Below are 16,243 nucleotides of genomic sequence, written 5' to 3'. Positions count from 1 at the left end.
TGAGCTGGCGAAGCCAGGGGAGATGTCTGCTGGGCCCCCTGATAATAGCTACGGTCCTGGTTGGGCTCACCTCGATGATCACCGAGGCGGGGGTAGGGGGGCAGGAGCCATCTACCAGACAGGCCGCTCTGAGATCCCTTGTGGTGAAGTTCTCTTCCCCACATCCCCAAAGCTTTTGAAAATCCTAGAGGCTGCTGCCCAGGAGAGATCACATGACCATCTGCAGGCCTGGGTGAGAATGTTAACTCTTTCCTGGTACAGATGAAACTTTTAAAACTCTAATCATCCTTTTGAGTAAAAAGAAAAGGACAGAGTGAAACATAGAAAAGACACAGCATAAGACAGAAGTCAGATGAAGAGAGAGTGAAAGACGAATTGGGAGAGAGGAGTTGCCTCATTTTGGCTCGACTTCTCTTGTGAAACCATGGAGAATGGACTAACTTTCCCTGTAACATATGAATGCTGTTATAGGGATGCAGAGACCTAGTTACAGTTGTGGACTGACTGAGATTTAATGGAGAACTTTGAACAGAGGAAGACAGAGAGAAAGTGATGTGAAGCCCTTTGCTCCCAGGGAAAAGGGAAGCCTCTGTTCCTTAAGATGAAGATGATTTTTGGAAATAAAAGAAGAGAACCTTTGTTTTATACTAGAAGAGGCCTCCTTAAACAGTACCCTAAAAAAAGCAGACATGACCCATATGCAGTGTTAGGAAAGCTGCTAAAGGTAGGGACTTCACAGAAGCAGGTTTCCTAGGCTGCTGTTTTTGTGAGAGATAAGACCCACAAGAGAACTGTTCTATGTTGTCAGTGGGGAAATTCCATGGAAGTTCCAAGAGAAACTCCTCTCCTAAAGAACTGATGAAATATTATTTTTAAATCGTGAATCTGACTGAAAATCACAGGTTTTGTCTCTTTATGTTGTTTGTGGGAAAGTGGAGGGTGGAGGGAAAGTGTTTTGAAAGTTTCATTTTGATTCTCATTTTCTTCTTTTAGTGTGTGTTAATAAATCTGTCTTTGTAACCTTTAAGTCGGGCCTGCTTGCCTTTCTCCTAATCCTATCTGAAGCAGAAAAGACACTCAAACCACTACACTAAATTTGACCAAGAGAGACAGGCAAATGTGAAACCATTACACTTCTCTGACTTAAAATGTTTCCATAAATCAATCAGAGAAGCTGCCAGTCTCACTTTGTCCCTTAATTAAAACAGAATACATGAGGGTTCAGATGATGACACACATTGCATAACCATGAAAGAAATCCCGTATATGGCTACTGAATTGGTTAAATTTAGGAAGGAATATAGCCAAACCCCTAAAGAATCTGAGACAGAGTATGTTTGGAGAGTCTCTCTTACTTGGGATGACAAAATTCTGTTATCAGAAAATGAGACAGAAGGGTTCTGGAGGCAGGGAATGATAGTGATCCTAAGAGCAGCTTTTTGGACTGGTGGACTCAACCCCCTGATGAGATCCTCTGGCTATAGTGGGAAACATTAATCAGATTGTAGAAAAGCAATCTGATTAATGAGATTGCATGAAAAGCTGCTTGTTTACAAATGATGCATGATAGGGAGTTAACACCATGATATGAGTCCCCTATGATGATGACTGTAGGCCCTGAAATAATGATACCTCTTATCAGAGGCCACCCTGAAGCTAGGAAAGCCATAGGCATCCAGATAAAAGGACAAATAGAAAGCTTCATTAAAGGGGAAAGAGCTGTAGCCACCTTGGAGACTGCCATAACCCTCAACCAAAACTGAGAAAAAAGTAAAATTTGGACCTGGGGATAGGTGGCACAAGAATTAATTAATTATGGAAGAAAATGTGACCTAATGCCTTCAAGTGCAACTGATTTTAAATCAAGCCAGCACACAGAGTGCAAAACAACTGTGCCTCCAGTAAGAATCCAAAAGGCTATGTCTTCCCGTGGGCAAGGAGGATGAGCTAACACAGAGGAATAACACAAGGAAAAAGAAATATCCTGTGGAATGTGAGCTTACAAAAAGGGATCCCAAAAACCCTAATGGGTGGCCAACCCACAAATAAATTAGAGATATTCATTTGAGAATGGCCTGCAAAGGATGGATAGCATTAAAATCTATGCTGGCTACAGCCCTTTCCTTCAAGGGATCACAGACAGGGAATGTGACAGGAAACTGCAATCTTCATCCCCAGTAGGTAAGCCAGGGGACAAAGGGCTTACCAAAAACTCCAGAGGAGACTTATTAAGAACCTGTCCTATTGGTCCCCAAAAAATCCCTGTAACTTTTCTAGCAGATATTGGTGTTCAAATGTCTGCCCTTAAAATCGACAATGCCTCTTCATGTGGAATCACTCCCTCATGTAAAGGTATACCTGTGGATAATTTTGAATTCACACAACCCCAGATAAGAGCAAAGGCAAGATGCTGGTTACCAAGAGAGGACAAAGCAGTTGAAATGGTTTGGGGTAAATTTCCTACAGATTTACTGGGGCCAGACCTCCTAAAGGGAAGGTCTTGGACTAATGAAGAAGGAAAAATATGGGCTTCTGGGAAGGAAACCCAACATCTGTGTTTATTAAGTTATGCCCCTGCTCTTCCCCCCTCCCTACGAAGCAGTGTCCCTACCCCTTACCATTGTGTTGCTATAGGACACAAAATGAAGGACACGTACGCGATCAGTTGTCAGGGCAAAAAAGAGGGGAGTTTTTTTTCAACTTTAATTTATACAGATTCTAAACAATAACCAAAGATTAAAGAGTAAAGTTAATATCTCTTTTACTACACTAGTCGAACTAAAAATCTATCAATTATCTCTCTTCCAGAGAGATATGTAAATGAAATGTAAACTTTACTGTATTTACCTAAAAATCTGTAGAAAACTCTACTACAAAAATGCAAACATCAGAAGGCTGAAGAAGATCAAAGCAACACCCTTGTAAGACAATGAAGGAATCACCCCAGTTATTGGAGATTTGAAAGAAAGAGGAATGGCAATTGCATCACTATTACAAGCATCCTGTCTGACCAGTCCACAAGCCAAATAGCAATTGGAGACTGATGGTGGACTATTGATGTCTTACGTCAAATTCAGGGCCTCTCACCACAGCAGTCCCAAATATTGCTGAGTTGATAGCAACTATACAAGAACAGGCTCATAAAATTATGGTCTCTATTGATGTTCAGGACATGATTTTTACAGTTGCCCTGCAGGAAGAGGATCAGGAGCATTTTGCTCTCATGTGGGAGGGCCAGCAATACACTTTAACCCACTCTAGCACATCATGCAGTGGCACAAGAATTGTCACTCCTTCCTCCTGCAGCTGGACAAAAAGTATAGCAATAAATAAATAAATCAGTGGATTTAGGTAGCAGATGAAATTTCACCTGTGCAATCAACACAAACAGACATTATTAAGCATCTAGAGTCCCTGGGCTTGCAAAAATACCCCCCGCCCGCCTTCGGGGGCTTTAGCTAGCTCAGTTATTAGGAAGCTTTGGAGGGAATTATACCAAGGACGAAATAAAGATCTCAGAAGAGGCCCTTTCCCCAGGACCTTTGTCCCAGGCGTTTATTCTTCAAAATTCCAGGGGGGAAAGAGAGCAAACAAGAAAGGGCGAGGCATTATATAGACCCCCGCTCAGGGAAAAGATAGTTGAACCATAGCCAATGGGGTCAGAGAAGGAAGGAAGGGTCACTCTATGTGATAAGGAACTCCAGGGGGTCAGAAGGGAGAAACCATTCCCCTAGAGAACTACAACAATTCCCCCTTTTTTGTCTAACAAAGTTACAAGCAAATACTAGATTAATTTTGACAAGGGATGTGAGCTTTCCCACCACTTACAATTGGTGGGGAAGTCAGACTGCTTTAGGTTGCCAACTGTATGTGGTTGACTTCTGAGAGAGAAAGTATGATGCCATTGATAGCCTTGAAAACCAAACGACGTAGGATCCCGAACGCAATTGTTACAAGGAAAAGAATAACAAGAAATAACAAAATTGTTTTAACTATAGAAATCCACCACCCTGTGAATCCCCAGCCCTTAGATAGTTCAGCACTAACAAGATGACAACTTGGATGGGGTTCATCACAGGGTTGAGTGTGAGGTAGGTTTTCTCTGAAAGGGAAAAACAAACATTTTTAAAACAAGTTAAAGTTTCTGTTTCTGCCAGAAGGAATCCACACCTAGGAAGATTCTTTTTCCTTCATCTGGCGGCGTCTTCTCTTTGAAGCAACGGCTACTTGCCTCTCATCCCCTTCTGCTGGAGCTAGATTTTGGGGGACAAAAGGTTTCACTCACTTCTGTGGAATCCACCGAGGGCCTGAGGGAGTAGCCATGCATGCATAGCCACAACCCCAGGTCACGAGCTCATGGGGACCTTTGGTTTCCCAAGTCTTGGGGTCCCTAATCAAGATCGGTGGACACTGTAACAATTTGAACTGATTGCCACTGTTAAAATGACATACCACAGGTGGACTCATGTTTTCAAATGAGCAGTTCAGAAAACTGATGGTAAACAAGGCTTTGCAGAGCTTCTGCTGCAGAGACATCCACGCAGTTGAACCGCTCTGTCTAGCCAAGACCTGCTTGAGCGTCTGGTGTGCACGCTCAACCACAGCTTGACCTGTGGCGGAGTAAGGGATGCCAGTTTTATGTTCCACTCCCCACTGCTGGATGAACTCCAGGAACTCCTTGGACACATACGCTGGGCCGTTATCAGTTTTGATTTCTCTTGGAATCCCCAACACTGAAAAAGCTTGCACTAGGTGCTACTTGGCATGTGCAGACTTTTCTCCTGCATGGGCAGAGGCATAGACTGCGCCTGAATATGTATCAATGCTTACATGAACATATTTGAAGTAACCAAAACTAGGAATATATGTGATGTCTGTCTGCCACACCTCACAACTGCCAAGGCCCCAGGGGTTAACCCCCGCGCCCATCGATGGTATGGCCTGGAGCTGGCAATTGGAACAGGTGGCCACAATGGCTCGAGTCTGACTCCGTGTTAGCCGAAACTGATGGATCAGACCTGGCACATTTTGATGGTATTGTTGGTGACTCGCCTTTGCCTTTTGGAAGATGTCAGGGCGACATGCCTTTTCAACTGGGGCAGCAAGGGCATCTGCAGTGCAATTTCCTTCTGCAATTTCACCTGGCAAATCAGTGTGTGACCTTACATGCATCACATAGAACAGATGTTCTCGATGAGAGACTAAATAAATTAGCCTTGAAAGCAACCTGAAGAGATGCTCATTCTCTATTTCTTTGAGCACAGCCTGCTCCACTCTGGACACTAGCCCCACTACATAAGCAGAGTCGGTCACCAAGTTAATTGGCTTCGAGAACTTCTCAAAAGCTCTTACCACGGCAGCCAGTTCAGCCACTTGGGGTGATCCCTCAACAAACTCAACATCAGCTTCCCAAAGCTGTGTTTGCGGATTTCTCCAAGTCATCACCAACTTGTGAGAAGCCTCAGATGCATCTGTGTACAGTGTGAGAGCCTTGAGTGGTCTCCGACTCCTCACGAGGAATGAGGTGGAATTCCTCATTGAACAACTTGTGGGACGGGGCATGGACTGATATCTCTCCGCTGTAGCTGTCCAGAGATAATTGGAGACTGGCATTGCCCTGGAGCAAATGCTCAAACATCTCTTTGATCAATCTCTCAGGAGAGTTCTTTCCCTCCTCAGAAAATTTGACCGGGAGGTATATGCATGCAAAATCACAACCTGCCAATTCACACAGTCTCACCCGGGCCTTCTGAATCAGCTAAGCTATCAGTTCTTGTGGTTCTGTGATGGTCTTGGATCTTTGGTGAGAGAGGAAAACCCACTCTATTATCAAGAGTGAATCTCTCTGCTCTTCGATCCACATGCAAATGTGGCACCTTTCCTAGTACAATGAAATGGAAAGGCATGTTTGGCTCACACCGATGAGCCTGTCTCTCTGACAAGCCCTTCTGTACCTTTTCGATTGATGTCTTTGCCTCTGGGGTCAGTTCCCTGGGAGAAACCAGCTCCCTCTCCCCCTTCAGTAATTTGAAGAGGGGGGCTAGATCCTCATTTGTGGGGCCTAGCCAGGGTCTTACCCAATTCAAAGACCCACACAAGGAGTGGAGATCTGCTAGAGTTTTGGGATTGCAGTCAATTTCCAAGTTTTGCGGAACGGTCCTTGCAGTGATTTCCAAACCCAAGTATTTCCAAGGGGCATCCTTTGAACTTTGTCTTCCTGCATATGAAATCCAGCAGAGGTTAAAACCTTAACCACTAGGTCAAGCATGTGTTGGAGTATTAAGTCATTTGGGGCACACACAAGCAGATCATCTACATAATGCAATATGATAGTGTCATTGCTCTCAGCATGTACTGGAGACAGCAATGAGGCATATAAAAGGCAATTGTTGGCATATAAAAGGACTCACTTTAAGACCTTGTGGTAAAACTTTCCAGTGATTGCGTTTCATTGGTGCTTCTCGGTTAATAGAAGGGACCAAGAATGCAAACCTTGGGGCATCAGATGGGTGTAAAGGAATTTGGAAAAAACAATCTTTGATATCTAGGACAGCCAATTTCCAATCTCGAGGAAGCATTGTTGGAGTAGGCATCCCTGGCTGGAGTGATCCCATGTCCTCTATAACATTGTTTATTTCTCTGACATCATGGAGAAATCTCCACCTATCCTTCCCCGGTTTCTTTATTACAAAGACTGGGGAATGCCAAGGACTTGTTGTCTCTTCTATGTGTCCTTGAGCCAACTGCTCCTCCACGAGCTCCTCAAGCACCTTGAGCTTCTTTTTGCTCAGCGGCCACTGTGCTACCCATTTTGGGGTATCATCCAACCACGTTAACTTTTGGGTAGGGCGCTCCACAGTGGTTATTTTCAAAAATCCTGGGGTGTCTTAGGAATGACCAGTTGGACTCCCCATTGGGACATGGTGTCTCTCCCCCACACGGGGGCCTTGTATTCAGCAACAAATAGATGGACGCTTGCCAATTTTCCATCAGGTCCCTCAATTTGCACTATGTTTTTTGAAATTTTTGCAATTGTGATTCCTCCTATGCCCTGAAGTTTGCCCGCTACAGGTTGCAATTCCCAATGCGATGGCCACATGGTCTTAGGTATAACTGCGACATCTGCGGCCGTGTCTAACACGCCGTCTACATGGAGATGCTCTCAGCCACAGGCTCTGTTGCATGCCATAGAGGGTCTATCTTCTCCCACCACTTCTGCCCAGTAGACTTCTGGTGATTTTCCATCTGCTGTGATCTCTGCTGGAATGGGAATGGCCTGAGCAAGAATTTGCCCCTCTGCCAGGTAAAATGGAGGGTGCATGCAACGTGACAACAGCATCAGGCCTGTTATCTTTCCCTCAATGGTCATAGGAGCTATCTCAATCTGTAGGGGTGTGTGTGCTGTGTCCCCAATAACAAAATACTGTCCAGTTCCATGTCATGAACCGTCAGGTCCTGTGAAGTATTTGACAGGTCCACTGTAACAACAGTTCAATCAGTAGACCTGAAATTAAAACCTTTGGTAGTCACAAGCCTTATTCGGCCTTGCGGCTGCCAAACCTTGTTAGTTGAGCATTTGGCATTTTTATTTTTCTGCACCCTAACACCGTGTGTCCCTTCCTCCCCCATTTTTTTTAATAGAGAGGCTTGAGTCGGTGCAGGTCCTGCTATATTTGTATCTTTGCGCGTAAGGATATTAACTGTGGGTGCACACTGTGAACTCAGTTTTCTTGTTTGTTGGACTTCTTCTGTTTCTGGTTTTGTGAGCAGGCTCTGGCCAAGTGCCCTGGCTTTTTGCAGTGAAGGCAGATGATGTGCTGCAGCTGTTCTGATGACATTCGTTGCTTCATTGATCCTGGCACTGCAGCTGCCACAGACTGTGGCTGTGCCAGTCCTGCATTCCTTTCAGGTGCATGGAACAATTCTGCTTTTCTGGTGCACGCTTCTATCATATGTGCAAGGCTGGGGGTTGGCTCCAGCGGAAGACTGAGGATAATTCTACGACACGTTTCATTGGCATTTTTCTGAGCCATCTCTTTTATTAATTCTGCCTGCACCAGCGGGTCTTGCACCTGTCTTTCCACCTGTGTCCGTAGCCAATTGACAAACTGTAAGAAAGTTTAGATGGAGACTGAGTTACATTGACATAGCTGCCTTTAATTTCAATTGTTGGTAACTGGTAAAATGATTTCTCTGCAGCATTACAGATCTTATCTAAAACTGACTTGAGTAATAATTGGGTTTGTTGTTCTGGGCAGTAAAAGGCACCCTCACCACAGAGATGGTCATGAGTTATATCATAGCCATCTGTAATGGTTTAAGGCAGATTTTTGAGAGGAAACCTCCTAAGGCGGCCCTCCCTCCCCTCCCCTCCCCCAACCGGTTCAGGGAAGAAAAATCTCTCCTCTGAGAGAAGTGGAAAGAACCCTGTTTATTAAACAGACAAAGTACTCCCCAGCAAAATAAATTTAACAATACCAGATGACAAGAACTTCGTGCTGCTCTGGAGAGATGACAGGATTAGAAAAGAAGTCCTTCCTGGAGGTGGTTGCTCTGTCTCATTCCTTCTGGCGCTGGGAAATGCTGCACAGGATGGATCTTGGTGGGTTCCAGGTGCGAGCCCCCACAGCGCTCCCCCGAGTCCTCAGTCCAGAGAGATTTTAACAGTTCCAAGGGAAGACAAAAAAAAAAAAAAAAAAAAAAAGAAAAAAAAAAAAAAAGAAAGAAAAAAAAAGAAAAAAAAAACAGGAGGAGAGGGACAAGAAAAAAAAAAAAATGAAGTTTCTCCTCCTCTGCTAGCTACTTCCTAACTGGCTAACTAACTACTGAAGAAAAAGAAACTCTCCGTCCCTCGCCGTGTGTTGCTGAATCTGACTCTCAAGGTCAGACGGCGGAGGAAAGTTTCTGAAAACAAACCACGCACCTCTCCCTTTCCCCTGCTCCCAGACCCAACACCAAAGGCACACAGGGCAATATCCAATAGAGACCCAACAGACAACTGGGGATACAAACCTCACAACATCACCCCAGGACACCATCATTGTCTTTGGTTTCACCAGGTGTTCGGTAGATCTCCTGTAATAGTATAGACAATGCTCTTTTCCATTTGCTTTTCCACAAATCATGTTCTGAGGGGGTTTACAGGCATCTGAATAAATCTTTTATGTCAGTTGGTACCAATTCATTAGAATTGAAGGTTGCCCTCATAAAGCCTGTAAAAATTTCACTAGATCTCCCAAGTTCCCTCTGTATTTTGCAAATTTCCTTTTTATCTTGGTAGGATAACGGCTGGTAAGTTCTCTTGGTATTTCTCCTTCCAAGATAAATTATCAGAGTAACAGATGGGATGCTATCATCCACATTGGTCTGAGTTGTTAGAATTTCTGCAGCTCTTTCAGTTCCCAGGGAAGCAGGAGCTATCTGCTCTCCCACCCCCTGGGGTCTGGCAAGAGGCAGCCTCCCTCCCATATCCCGGGGTCTCAGGGGAAGCCGTTCCTGTCCCTCTGCCGCGGGGGAAATCCACCTCCCACCGGGGCTGTGGGCTGGGAGCGGCTCCCCGCCGTCTCCACTGGGGCTGTGGACTGGGAGTGACTCCGCCCCGTCCCCGCCAGGGCTGCGGGCTTTGAAGAGCCCACCCCGTCACTGTGGTAACTTGGGGGGAGGGGTAGACAGTGGGAGGGAGGGTGGGGCGGGGCAGGCAAAGGAATGAATGGGTTGGGTGGGGCATATGGGGTAGGGGCAGGAAATAGGGAGAAGAAGGGACTCTGGGGAGGGGGACCAAGCATGTGGAGTCCACCATTGTTCTTCTCCATGTGTTTCTGTGGGTGAGTCAGCGGTTCTGTGCCGATATGGTCTATACCAGGATCCTGTTTCTAAGAGGGGGACTTAAGCCACTCTGGGTCAGCCACAGAGGAGTTTGGAAAGAAAGAAGGATTATTCAGATGGTTTATCTGTGGCTTACTGTTGTTCTCTGCATATAGCAACTTTTTTCTAGCTTGCAGGAATTTTGGCATAAGTAAAGAAACCTTTAAATCACCATTTTCAACTTTCAGAGTTAGTAATTGTCCAAATTTTTCCCAAAATGAAACAGAATTTAAATCCTGCAAATCAGAATCTGGAATTTCAGTGGTTAGCCAGTGGACAAATGTTATTAGTAGTTTTTTAGGTATTTTACCATCTGATAATATATTTCTGAGGTGTGATACTATTCTCTTCTGAGGGACAGATAGTCGCATGCCCATATTTCTTGATGTTTTAGAAGCTATTTGTATGAAAAATCTACCTCCTGACACGAGAAAAACACAGCACAAACATCCCAACTCAGGCTCTCTGCCAAGAGGACGGAGTCAGGCGGGGGGGCACCCGGGGTGCCGGGAGCAGCGTCAGCTCCTTCTCCCGCCGGCTCCATGGGCACGGGGGGACCCAGCCGCCTTAATCTGGCTTCTAGGACTGGCTCTGTGCTGGCAAAACTTAGGAAACGCGGTCCGTGCCAGTCAGGGCCACCCCACGCACCATGCAACCGTCCGGCTAGCAAAAACCCAAAGGGAAAAACCCACAATTTATGCAAATAGGCATCTGTGATGTCCTAGCACCCTCAGACAACTGCTTCCCTGATCCAGTGGCAAGGATTCCACCCAGCTACGAGCTCTACTTGTGTCAGCCGCGACACGGTGGAGTCTTACCTGTCCCGTGGACTGTGGGGCAGTGTCAGGAGTTCTCATCCTGAGCTGACTTGCCTGGTGTGAAGCAAGCTACTGACACTTCCCCCACCCCACAGCCATGCCAAAAAAAGCTGATAGGTGTGTGGGTAGTAGAACTACTCAGAAGCTTTTTGAGACCCCTAAACAGGGACTCCAGCTATTGCATGGGCTTTTAATATTTCATAACAACCTACATGAGTGCCAACTGTAAAAATACCCCCCACCCGCCTCCGGGGGCTTTAGCTAGCTCAGTTATTAGGAAGCTTTGGAGGGAATTATACCAAGGACGAAATAAAGATCTCAGAAGAGGCCCTTTCCCCAGGACCTTTGTCCCAGGCGTTTATTCTTCAAAATTCCAGGGGGGAAAGAGAGCAAACAAGAAAGGGCGAGGCATTATATAGACCCCCGCTCAGGGAAAAGATAGTTGAACCATAGCCAATGGGGTCAGAGAAGGAAGGAAGGGTCACTCTATATGATAAGGAACTCCAGGGGGTCAGAAGGGAGAAACCATTCCCATAGAGAATTAAAACAGGGACTTACATATTCCTCCTGAAAAAAGTACAACCCCTTCTGCTCAAGAAGTTAAATTCCTAGGAATCTGGTGGAAAGGACGAACGGTCTGTATTCCCCCTGACAACCCTCACCCATCTACACTAAATTAAAAAGCCAGAGATCAGAAAGACCTGCAGCATGCTTTAGGCCTGTTGATTTTTTGGAGGAAACACATTTCTGATTTTTCACTAATTGCAAGGCCCCTATTTTATTTGCTATGGAAAAAGGCAAAGTGGAATTGGACCCCCCTCCATGATGAGGCCTTACAACTCCTGATTTTTGAAGCCAATATATATCAATCACTAAGCCCTATACACCCTACTGATTCAGTACAAATTGACGGACTGTACATACACTTACAGCAGAAAGGACCTAATAGTCTTACCAGACCCATAAGATTTTATTCCTGCAGTTTTAAAAATGCAGAAAAACAATACTCCACCTAGGAAAAGGGCTTATTGGTGGTTAATACTGCTTTTCAAGAACCAGAGGAAACTATCCACCAACAATCACTAATTTTAAGAGGACCTTATAAAGTCATCAAGCCAGTTTTGGCAGGAACACCACCTCCAGAAGTGGTGGCCAAACAAGCCTCTGTTCTAAACTGGTTCACTTAAATTGAACATTGAACAACCACTTCAAGCCTTCTGGGGGAAATGAAGTGCTTCTATCAGTGAATAAAAGACTGATTGCAGTCAGGAGATTGTTAATGGCTAATAGTTTTGAAGAAAATTACTGATTACCCTCTACCTAGAAACTAAGATACAGGTCTCCATTTACAATAAATGGCCTTACACTTTAACAGCTTTCAACTAAGGATTACAGAAAGCCCCTCACCCATCTTAAGGGGTTGTGATGAGCATTTTTGTAGTGCTAAATATTAGGTTCATAGGTTATGATATGATGCAATATTCATGATGTTTGTAAACTCAAAATATATTCACACATAAAGCAGAATTTGTACACATTGAGTTTAGCAAAACTTAACTGAATTTTTGTCTGGTTGAAATTTTGTCTTACTGGTTAATAAATTGATAACTGTACAATGCTTTTACCAAAATTAATTGATACATCTAGATAATAAAACAGATTCTCCTCCTCTTCCACCTTTTGAGATGACACTTTTTACACATGGCTTACAGTATTGTATGCAGAGAGACTGCCCAGCAATAGCATCTACAAGCAAAAATCAAAAATGCCTGTCAGTGAAGCACAATAAAAATTTTGGCTCTCACTTGTATTTAGATAAGTTCCTAAACTAGTATTATTTAGTTCCTTGCATTGTCCCCCAAAAAAGTGAGGTGGTGCAAAAAGAAATACCAAAATTTTGGCAATGTACATCTGCAAATAGAAAGAGTGAACATTTAAAGCCAGTTTCTGCTCCATAATACTGGCTTTTGATCTTATGTGAGAGAGACTGTAGGGCCCATCTTTGGAGATTTTCACAGCCAAACTGGACACAGTCCTTTATAACCTGCCTCAGTGGACTATATTTGAACAAATAAACTCCAGACACACGACCCAGCCTTAGTGATTCTGTGACTATAACCCAGGATCCATACTAAGGAAGCTGCCCAGTGATGCTTAGCAGGTCTGTGAGAGAGGAAAAAAGTTAATGGTAATGATAACACATGAAGTTAAAAATACACAAAAAATTCACAGTAAATGTATGTTAGTTTTAAAACCATGACAATAGGGTGCCAGAGTAATGGAGCAATGAAGAGTTCCCGGGAAATACCCAAAACATAAGAAGTGAATACTCAAAATGGTCCTTATATGCCTCATTCACTGTAAATTTTAACATTCAGATTTTAATTCAGACTTTAATCCTTTCCTAAAAAACAAGGAAGAACTCTTCAAATAATAAAGCACCAATTTTTTTTTCCATAGCTAAGCAACCCAGTGATTACAGCTAAGACTCAGTTCAAGAATGGACTAAAGAGAATTAAAAAAGAAATTTTCAAGTGTTGATTGTTGCAATGACTTATTGATAACAAGTTTAAACAGCATCATAAGCCTATGATAGTAAAACTTGCTAAGAGGGATGGACTTTTTTCTATGCTGGGAGCAAGGGTTAATCTCGGAAATCATAAATACAGAAGAAAGCTGAGTGCACTGCAAAGCTTGTCCTTCAAGTAACACAGATTTTATTAGTGGAAAATATCCCTTTGTTGTACACTAGATGTCAGGGTTGGACTGAGTGGATGAGCCCACCCATTTGATCCTATATTTCTATACATCAGGCTGGATGCCATCAACACAATTAGGTGGTAAGCTTAGGAATTATTTTTTGAAGCATCTGGTATTTACTAGAAGCCATCTGCACAAACATCACCTCTCCTCCACTTGGCAGTATTTTATTTCAGCTAAAAGCCCCAGACTTTGGAAGAGGGAGAAAACATTCTGAGGTATTTTTCCAATACCAGTGAGTATCCAGTAGCATTCTTCACCTTCTCCAGCTCCAGGAAAAAACCAAATCAAACAATGCCTCTGAACCACTTGGGTGAACAGCCACTTTCTAGAGGCAACTCTATTAAATAGCAGTGCAGCACAGCATGGATTTAGCTGGAGGAAAGTGAGAGCAAAGGAATCTGATCAGAACTCCAATAAATTTTAGAAGCCATAAGCACTCACCATGACTCAACAAGCTGAATGGTGTAGCTGACACTCCTGCACGACAGGATACCACCCAGAGGGACCTGGAGAAGCTTGAGAAGTGGACTCATATGAACCTCATGACGTTCAACAAGACTAAGTACAAGGTGCTGCACCTGGGTCAAGCAACCCCTGGAATCAATACAAGCTCGGCAATAAAGAGATCATGTGCAACCCTGCTGAGAAGGAAAAGGGGATGCTAGTGGATGAGAGGTTGGATATGCAGTCCAGAAAGCCAACCATGTCTGAGGGCTGCATCACAATCTGCGTGGCCAGCAGGTCGACAAGAGGTGATTCTACCCTTCTGTTCTGCTCTGGTAAGATCCTACCTGCAGTGCTGAGTCCAGCTCTGGGGTCCCCAGCACAGGAAAAACATGGCCCTGTTAGAGCAGGTCCAGAAGTTGGCCAGGAAGATGTTCAGAGGGCTGGAGAACCTCTCCTATGAAAACAGGCTGAGAGAGCTGTGGTTACTTGTCCTGGAGAAGAGAAAGCTCCAAGATGACATTTTAGCACCTTCCAGTATCTAAAGTAGACCTACAAGAAAGATGGAGAGGGACTTTGTACAAAGGCATGAAGTTATAGGACAAGGGTGAATGGATTTTAAAAGAGAAAGTAGGGTCAGGTTGGATATTAGGAAGAAATTCTTTATTTTGAATGGTGAGGCACTGGAACAGTTTGTCCAGAGAGGCTGTGGATGCTCCATCCCTGTGAAAGTGGTCAAGGCCAGCCTGGATGAGGCCTTGCCCATGTGGAAGATGTCCCTGCTCATGTCAGAGGGGTGGGAATGAGATGATATTTAAAGTCCCTTTCAACCCAAACCATTCTCAGAGTCAGTGATGACACCTCACGTAGGTCAATTAATTACTCTGTGACTATATAGCAGTATATTCAAGATGACTACTTATTTCTGCCTCATGGCAAAGGAGAGAGTATGAACCAGGAGAGCAAAGACAAAAATTTCCCCCTTTGTAAGACACTAGTGACAGAAGAACGATAACACAAATAAACTATTGATAAAAATGAAAGAAAAAAAAAGAGGCTTCTCTTTCAACCTCTACAAGTGACCTAGTGGTGTCCACTTGCTGTCCACAGGCAGAACTCTGTTAGGTAAAGTGTCCTATGAGGAAGAAATGACACAGATAGGAAATGTGTTTGGAAAGACAATATAATTTTGCACATATACATATGGATATAATATATGCAGTATACAGCCTATTTGAGTAAAACATTTTAGATTATTCTACAAGCAAAATACAGTTCTTAGAAAATTCCCAGAGATAAATCACATTTCATAAGCAGGGGACTTTAAAGTCCATTCCTTTAAGCATTGTGTTTAGGCAGTAACTCACCTCTGCTGCTGGAGTCACAAGTTCAGGTGGTGGTTAAGGTTCACAAACATGAAGCACAGAGTACAAAGGATGAAAATAACTGAAACATGGTGACATCAGAGTATTTGGGCAGTGAAGATGTCTAGCAACATACTGTAAAAAGGTGTGAGATCTTGAGGCGAATTGCACTGGTCCTCTCTCAAGGGAGCAAAGGGCCTTTGTCGCACCAGGAAAACACCTTGGCTTTTTTCATGTGACAGCCAGCCTTGATTTTCATGTGACTGTCATGCACCAGTGGTACATACACCAGCTGGTGAAGTTTTAATGTTGAACATGATTGCAAACTTGTAGTGTATAATGGTGCTAATAACAGTGACCATATTTTTAGAAATAGAAATAATAGAATTGGTAAGTGGCACAGATACTTCTAACAAGAATACTTTAAAAAAAAAAGAGTGTTCAGACAAGTTTCTGTTTAAGAAATCTTGCTTCACAAACCTTGACACTCCTTGGAGGAGCCAACAATGATTTTCTCCATTTTTCCAAGGTCCTGATCCAAAGAATGTCAAACCTACTAACCTGTCATGGATTAAATGAGGATTACAACATATGGTCTTAAGATGGGTAAATAACTAGTAAACAATGGGGAGAAAAATAAAAATGCACAAATAAATTAAAAAGTGTGATGAAAAGCCAGGATTCATAGTAAAGAAGGATTTTTGCTTCTGCTATTCAATGTGCTTCTCCAGAAGACGTGATTTGGAAAAGTTGTTGGTGGAAAAAGAAAGCAAGTGGGGAACAGAAATAAAGAAAAAGTGAAGAAGTAGAAAAGAAGAAGCAGCAGCTTACTTAGTATAGTTGTCAAAACCACCAATTCAGTGTTGGTTAGTGCAGAAAGATGCATATAGAGAGAGGCAACACTAACTCCACAACTCCACATGTGTACCTAGGCTAAATATTAATTAGGATTTTTATAGAGAATTCTACAGAAACTACTGTTCAGTCCTC

The 16,243-nt window shown here is 43.6% G+C and overlaps 1 pseudogene; it reads left to right on the top strand.

The window, feature by feature from the left end:
• The first annotated feature begins 22 nt into the window (after positions 1-22).
• LOC136292641 (uncharacterized) lies at positions 23-2,068 on the top strand (annotated as a pseudogene).
• Positions 2,069-16,243: the final 14,175 nt, after the last annotated feature.

This window comes from Chamaea fasciata, unplaced genomic scaffold (genome assembly GCF_029207755.1).
Source record: "Chamaea fasciata isolate MVZ Bird 193981 ecotype frontalis unplaced genomic scaffold, bChaFas1.0.hap1 SCAF_1, whole genome shotgun sequence".
NCBI classification, from domain to species: Eukaryota; Metazoa; Chordata; class Aves; order Passeriformes; family Sylviidae; genus Chamaea; species Chamaea fasciata.
The sequence above is the reverse complement of the archived record's forward strand: the minus strand, read 5'-3'. Positions and strand labels throughout refer to the sequence as shown.